At 33.0% G+C, this 6,916-nt stretch overlaps 1 long non-coding RNA gene across 1 annotated transcript; it reads left to right on the forward strand.

The window, feature by feature from the left end:
- The first annotated feature begins 364 nt into the window (after positions 1 to 364).
- Positions 365 to 4,960, forward strand: LOC128159818 (uncharacterized). Its single transcript, XR_008240182.1, has 2 exons — positions 365 to 1,102; positions 4,658 to 4,960. It is a non-coding gene; the product is annotated as an uncharacterized LOC128159818 (long non-coding RNA).
- The last annotated feature ends 1,956 nt before the right edge of the window (positions 4,961 to 6,916 follow it).

Here is a 6,916-nt window from a genome sequence, read left to right on the forward strand (position 1 = left end):
AATGTTAATATCTAGGGACGTTTTTTTCAAATTTTTAAAATTCACTTCCGGTTATGAGTTATTGCCCTTTAATTGAAAATTGGGGGGTCTTTTGTCCAGAGTTGATCTCGGGAACTACAAAAGATAGTTGCATGAAATTTAGCAGAATTGTTGGTAACATTTTATAGTTTTGCTGGCATGAAAATTTTGGCAAAATGGTTTTTAGTTTTTAAGCTATTTGCCGGTAAAGTTTAAGGTTTTGGGGGGTCTGAAATTTTGTTGCTTTTTGTATAATAACCTTTAAACTAAAAATAATTTGTTAATACATATAGAACAAAAGTTGTTAAGAATAACGAGAGCTTTCATTTAAAATTTAGAAAAAAGGGCTGGCCCCTATAATTAGGGGTCAGCAGCTCATACACGTATTTTTCTGATAGCAAAAATCGTTATCATTTTATGAAAAAAAATTAATTCAGTTATTGTTAATATATTAAATAATGTCATTTGGTGTCAAATTAAAAAAGTTCTGTGCCCTATTTTTTTCAAATTTCATAAAACAAATATGTGTGAATCGTACATGAACGAGTTAATTTGTCTACATAGACACACAAGCGAACAATGCCGTTTTAAGGCCCAGGCATTTACTGCATTACATTGTGTTGCGTCTTAGATAAATTGTTGTGATTCAATTTCATTTTTTTTTTTCATCTAGGCTATATCATTTTTGAATTCAACTACTTATTTAACACGTTCTAATCGGCCACGCAGAACAAATGTTTGCAATGTTTGTCGCGGACCCGCGAATGTAAACAGTAACGAACGGCATTGTAGAAAAGAGAGAGCGTAATGCAGAAGATAAGTTGTGCATTTTTCGGTGTACACATGCATTTTCAAGTTACTGTGAAACATATGAACATGCACAGGGAACAATACTACATATTTGTATAAGGAGGGATATATTCTCGTGTGAATCGTTTACGAGGAAATTCTGACAGCCACACTTCTGTCGACCATGTCGACGGATGTTTATGTTTCCATTGATCAGCCGTTGATAAGCTACGAGTAATAAAGGGGAAAAGATGGACATTAAAGTGTGTGATCTATGTGGATGTTACTGAAGAAGGTGAGGCTTTTTATTCCTTTTAAAGTTTCTTGTCTATAGTGGTTAAAATGTCAGCATGTTAACTGGTTAACATTTAGTCTATAGATGTACATGTAAGTACGTGCACACTGTCACTGATGTATGTTATTTTTCTAGTCCAGACAATATAAATCCTTTTAACAGAATTGAATCCCAAATGTTGTACCTTTCACTTGTTTTTTTCTCCTTTTTTACCAGAATTTTGTGTAAATTAAAATTCAATTTATTGACAAAATCCACATGTGGCGAAAGTCATACATACAGTATACAATTATACATGTAGTTGGTACTGTACATAGATTTTCTTATTATATGTCCATCGCGTATGAATTTACAAATATATCTTGATGATTTAACATCTGCTGGGTTAAGAATTTTATAAGAATTACAGAGTTAGATGTTTTGTTATGGTGTGGGTGTTTAATGTTTACTAACGTGTAATTTTTACATTGTTTACTGGATGTTTAGACTTGCTCGAGGTTCATTGGTGACTAGCTAGCTGGAAAGGATGACCGAATTTATCTATTTAAAAAAAAATCTGATTGTGAATTTTCAACTCAAAATTCAAAGCAGGGTCTAATTAGAAACATATGATCATATTCTTGTGCGGAAGACTCCAAATGTAGACATAAATACCCTGTAGACATACATGTAACATCAAGTAAATAAAATTGTTTACTTCAGACTTCAGAATTAAAACATGACTAAAAAGTCTTTAATATTTTTATGATGCCGATCAATGTATCATTAGAGAGGTTTAGCAGACCAACGGGTACCCGGTACATGTACTTGTACATGTAGTTTACAAGTTAGAACTATGCGTACCACTCTACCAGTTCACATAATTTATCTTGTTTAGCAGTTTTGATATGTACTTGAATTGTCCTTGTTAATGTTTAAAATGTAATTTTTCATTTATCTTCTCTTTTTTTAATCTGACTACTGGCAGTACTGGCATGCCAGCAGTTCTTGTCAAGGACCATTTCTCGCTGGTGCAATGTTACATCATATTTTCGTATATAATTTTATGTGTTGATAAAATGACGTAACAATGCACTGATGAAAAATGGTACTCAACGATAACTGATCGCACGCCAATATTGATTAATTACAGACAAAAACTGAAGGTTGCAAGTGTTATTTTTTTATTGAACACCATTGTTTAAAATAACTTTTTATATATGTGACGGTCAGACCGGTTTAAATACCAGTGTTCAGTTGGTAGAGCACCTGACTAGAGATTCAGGGGGCCCAGGTTTAATTCCTGGTTTGGTCCTTCATTATTTCTCCCATCCTGTTACAATATTAAGGCTTGGACGTTTCTGTACTTAGCCGATTCGGTACATATCACTATACATGAGATGCGATACGATACATATCACGATACATTGCAACTAAATGAAAACATGAATAAGGGTTAAAAATTTATTCAATCTGTCGATGTATTACCGCATGTCCAAAGTTATTTTGATATATTTAAAATGAGCGTTGCACAATTTACAAATTACTTAAGTCTCATATACACTACTTTTTCATTAACAAGTAATCCAAAAGTTGTCCACACTTCAGATTTAGCTTCCTAACAGGTTTGACAACTTTACGAGGTTTTCCGCCATCTTTGTACTTTCATATTAGGCGCGCAGGCTAAAAATAGCCGATATATGAAGCTCAGATATTTTTGGAAAATAAAAAAAAGACCGCATAGGTATCGTAATGTATTAATGGTAAATGTAACAATCCAAATATCGTCAAAATAAATACCGTGATGCACCGGTGCATCGGTGGATCGTTCCATCCCTATACAATATTGGTGTTGTAACCAACCCCTGGAACTGACAGGTTAACTCCTGCCAGGGGAAGAGCCAGGGGTGATCTTTGAGGGTGAAGATCATTTAAGGGGGGGGATGTGACGGTCAGACTGGTTTGAATACCGGTGCCAGATACATGTAGCTCAGTTGGTAGAGCACTTGACTAGAGATTCAGAGGGCAAGGTTCGAATCCCAGTCTGTTCTGTCATTATTTCTCCCATCTTGTACATATATATCAGATCTATTCAAGTCAGTGTCAGCTACATTATGCATAAACAATTTTACCCGCTCCTAAACCACAAACTTTCTTATAAGTGGATTCAGCTTACCGCTGATTGGCTGCTGTTGCAGCAGACTTATAATATATGCACGCACAAAACACAATGAACTTATCAGAGAATGAAAAATTCGAGTTACTTTCAACTGTTGGAATTTGGGTATTTTTTAAAAATGTATACTTGTGACAAAGCATTTAAGAAATAAACAACGTTATTTAGTGAACATGGCGTTATGAATAGCAATTGCTCTGTTGGCATATTCCATGATGCGCGCTAGCGCATCATGGAAAATATGCCAGCAGAGCAGTTGCTATTCATAACGCCATGTTCACTAAATAATCGTTGTTTATTACTTATATTTGCATTTTACCACTCGCAAATACCCTGTATTAGCCTAGACCTTGACATTTAGCTATTACATCAAAAGTAAACATTCAGACTGTAATGTATCTTTTTAATTCACATAGATTTGTTAACAGAATCAATGAAATGTTATAACAGTAATTCCTTTAAATTGTTATCAAAAACATGTTTTAATATTACATGTAAATGCGTCAATTTTAATGGAGATGGAGAAAAACACATGATGTATCGTATAGTGGTATAAATCTATAACGTCATGGAAAAGTATATATAACGTTACACTTTTATGACGTCATAGTATACTGACAGAGCAATTGCGATTATAGAGATATAATTGCAGCTCCTCCGTATGGGCTTACAGTGGGAAAGAACAATGGAAATGCAAATATATGATTATGTGGTACATACAGCTGTAGCTTTATGAAGAAAATTTGGGTTAGACATATATATCTACCATGCAAGTAAATGATATTTACTAAAACTTCCAATTTATGACGCACGAAATATACGCTACTTTTATAAAGATTGACATACATGTAATGTAACACATTCTGTGAAAAATAATCTATTAAAAATTCTTCATTAAGTTTACTCATACATGTTTATGCTTATTACACATAGTATTGTTTTTAAAAAATGTAATTTAAAAGAAAAGAAACCAAAACCCTCGCCAAATTTATTTGCAAAATAAAAACCCGGTAGAATTGATAAAACATGGTATACCAGAAGGAAATACATGTACTTTGACGCTGTTCAGATGGGTAATATTCCTTTGTAATTTTCGAATTGAAATGTTTGACTGTTGCACTACAAGAAATAAACTCTAGCTCTCTCTCTCTCTCAAACTCTCTCTCAATCTAATAAGTGTCTATACCTAAGAATTTTTTTAAATATTATATTATGACTTGATATGCAAATTTTTGATCTTGTACTGCCTAAATGTTATGTCATGTATTGGGATATGTAATACTTATTACACTGCATGGTCAGTGTATTTTTACCAGAAATAATATGCATATGTTAATGTAAACACAGCTATTACTAGAACATGTATGTAAACACAGCTAATTATTTATTTTTTATTTCAGCTCAAAACGGACTCTTGTTCCGACATGGCACCACATTGCTTTTACCTGTTGATTCTTGTGGGTCAGCTCTTGAGATTAACCTGTCACCTCTATCCACATGCATATTGCTTGTGTTCTACAGACTTTTTACCGGTAATTCAAATTAAATCGGATAATGCATGAACAATAATGGAACTTTATGAAAGCATCATCCCATGTTGTGGTTTGTGTTTGATAAGAAATTATGAAAAACAAAATTAAGGCTATTTAAAGAAATTCATAATTGTTGTGAAAATTTGTTTTTCAATAAAAGTATGCAATTATGTTTCCTTTATTTTTTATTTTATGAAGGTATTTAGATTTGTTTACATAATTGAACCCCCCCCCCCCCCCACCCCATCCAATTGTCTGCATTAAGATTACATGTAGGATATGTAAATGTACATTTGACTTTGAAATAATAACTGCTGTGATAATTACTTTTGAAATGAACATGAAGCAACCTATTTCTACCTTTCTAAGGTATATATGCATAAAAAAAGGAGAAAAACATGTCAAATTTTGAACATTTTTCATGTCTCCAGCTACCTGGGTGTTTGAATTTTATTTTAATTTAAGGCAGATGTCTAACTTGTAGGTTGTATCTTACTGTTTTAGCATGGTTAGAAGGAGACTAGAAATCAAAATAGATTAGATATTCACTAAATATGATTGTTAGCTTACTTTTTTTCATAAAAACAAGAAATCACAAGCAGGACAGCTGTCTATTTGTTAATTAAAATGGTGTAAATCATAAAATAAACAAATAATTAGGATCAAATTTTAGAATCATTGATGATTGTTTTCAAATATGTGTGAGAAATGACTCAAGGAAATTGCCATAAGTTTCATAAAATTAGGTAAAACATTTTTAACCATGACTTTTTATGAAAATCAAAAGATGGGGGGGGGGGGGGGTATACATGAAAGGATATTTCTAAGTGATGTGAAGCTTTTATCATGATTATATAATGTAGATGCATGTTGTATTGAATAAGGTTTCTTTTCAAAGGTGGTTGAACAACAATTGACCTCTAAAAGGCCAGGTAAAGATGTTTTACTATGGAGAACCCTGTAAATCTATGTTTACTAATGGAAATTGGAAATGGGGGGTTCACTTAAATGACCATATTTTTATTAAACCTCAATGGAATTTGCAATATGTGGTATTCTTTTTCTCAGAATTGCATTAGCTTTCTTATTCTAAGACAAACCGTCCTTTCATAAAATGTTAGTGTACTAATTGCAGTTAAAGGTACATGTACAAGGAATAGTTTCGGATAAAGAACCGTCAATATTTTTGTAAAATTGATAGTGACTGTACTTGAAGATTTACCAGTGTTGCGTAGATTCATGAAATGAATTTTAATGTTTATCAATAGTTAATGGGATGTCTCTTGTTGGAATTGGTAAGGCCTAAAAAAAATAGTGTGTTTAGGGTAACACTAATGAAAAAATTAGGTTAGGTAGGTGGGGATTTTTTTTTATTTTATCTATTTTTTTTGCCTGAGTCCTAATAATGTTTGTTTGTTTCATATTTAAAAACGTATTTTTTATTGGAAATAAGATGAAATTCACAGTCGGATAAATTTAGGCAACTAAAAATGGTAGGATTGGGCCATTTTTGTAGGTTAGGTCGGGTTACCCGAAACACGCAACTTTTTTTTTTTAGGCCTAAGCAATATTAAGGCTGCTAATTTTAAGTACATGAGAAGCAGTAATAAATTGTGAAACTTGCGGCTTTGACTGTTGTGTTGCCTTTACACAGTGAAATTGAAGGTTACAAGCTGGAGGTTATATAACATGAAATGGAGGTGGATGGGATATTATATGCCTATTTAGTATCTACTGGGTATGAGGACAATAGCAAGTTTATTGTCCCCCAAGACAGCAACTATTTCATGAGGCAAAGCCAAGGGAAATAGTTGCTGTGGGGTGGGACAATAAACTTGTTATTGTCCAGATAGTCAGTTAATTGGTATATTATTGTACCGAAGAAAACTTTATTTGTCAGCGATGCAGAATTTCTTGATGATAAACAAATTAGAGTTATCAAACTTTGTATTTAATGCGGTGATCTGATTAGGTCAGAGGTGTTCCGAGTTTAAAAAGGAGGGAAATCAAATTCTGCTGATGAATGGTTTTGATGACTATTCACCATGGGCAGATAGCATGGATACTATTTCAAATTAGATAGAAAGCAAGTTTGTGTGGGCGCCTTCTAGTGATCAGTTTGTCCGT

Source organism: Crassostrea angulata, chromosome 8 (genome assembly GCF_025612915.1).
Source record: "Crassostrea angulata isolate pt1a10 chromosome 8, ASM2561291v2, whole genome shotgun sequence".
Lineage (NCBI taxonomy): Eukaryota > Metazoa > Mollusca > Bivalvia > Ostreida > Ostreidae > Magallana > Magallana angulata.